Below are 1,241 nucleotides of genomic sequence, written 5' to 3'. Positions count from 1 at the left end.
AATTTTGCCAGTCAATCACAGTTCCAATTGTATCTACTCTGCAATTGGTTAAAATGAATGAGTTTCCGACTTGGTATTGAAGTACAGTGCTCGCCGAAAAGATAGACCACCTGGTCATTTCGGTCCAATCAGGCAGAGAGAAATCATACGATTTTCATCCAATTAAAATCCTTAAGCTTACGAGGAGTAAAGTGCAAAAAATGTCGCGAAAAATGATAGACCACTTCGCCAATTCCGTCTAGAATGACGATGAATATCAATGCTTTTCATTTGAAAACTTGCAATAAACACTTTTGGACTGCTCTTGAGCTGCCAAGACGGCGAAGATTCCTACTTAACGCCAAAGAACATGGGACGCGCGACCAAGCTCACAGAGGTCGAACAAGATCAAGTTCTTGCATTTTATACTGCTGGATGGGCCCCTGGCGCTATTGGAGTCGAGATTGGTCGTTCCCGCTCCGTCGTTCGCAATTATCTTGCCAACACGAACAAGGATGGGACCGCAAAGTTCTCAGGTAGACCTAGCAAAATTTCACCCACGGCTAAACGACTGCTGTTTCGTGAGCTACCAAAGGCAAATTGTCATGCCGCAAGCTCAAAACCTGTCTGGACCTTCCCATATCAATGTGATGTGTCCCAGCGCTCCTTCAAGGCCATCCAATGTTTTGGTTCAAGAAGCGCCTTGGACAACCAACATTGACAAAACTCCACCGTGAGGCAAGACTCCAGTTTGCTTCGCAAGCCATTACGAAGCATCAACATTGGAATTCTATCATCTTTTTGGATGAAAAGAAGTTCAATTTTGATGGTCCTGATGGCTGGCAGAGCTACTGGCATCACTTGGAGCATGATGAGCAAGTCTTCTCGAGGCGCCAGTTTGGTGGTGGATCTGTCATGGTGTGGGGAGCCATTTCTGCAAAGGGCCTCTCCGAGTTGTAGATTTTGGAAGGTAAACAAAAGAGCTATGACTACACCGTGACACTCTCCGACTTCATGTTGCCCTTTGCACACGAGCATTACGGCCCAGATTTCACGTTCCAGCAAGACAACGCTTCCATTCACGCTAGCCGGGAAACAAAGGAATGGTTTGAAGCCAACGATATCAAGGTTATGGAGTGGCCAGCTCGTTCCCCTGACCTTAACCCTATCGAAAACCTTTGGTGGTTGACGGTTTATCCGAATTTGCATGCAGATTATCGACTTTTACAGGTTTTCCCGGATTTTCAACGGACCATGGCCCA

Source organism: Aphanomyces invadans (assembly GCF_000520115.1).
Source record: "Aphanomyces invadans strain NJM9701 unplaced genomic scaffold supercont1.15, whole genome shotgun sequence".
NCBI classification, from domain to species: domain Eukaryota; phylum Oomycota; class Saprolegniomycetes; order Saprolegniales; family Verrucalvaceae; genus Aphanomyces; species Aphanomyces invadans.
Note: the sequence above shows the minus strand (reverse complement) of the source record.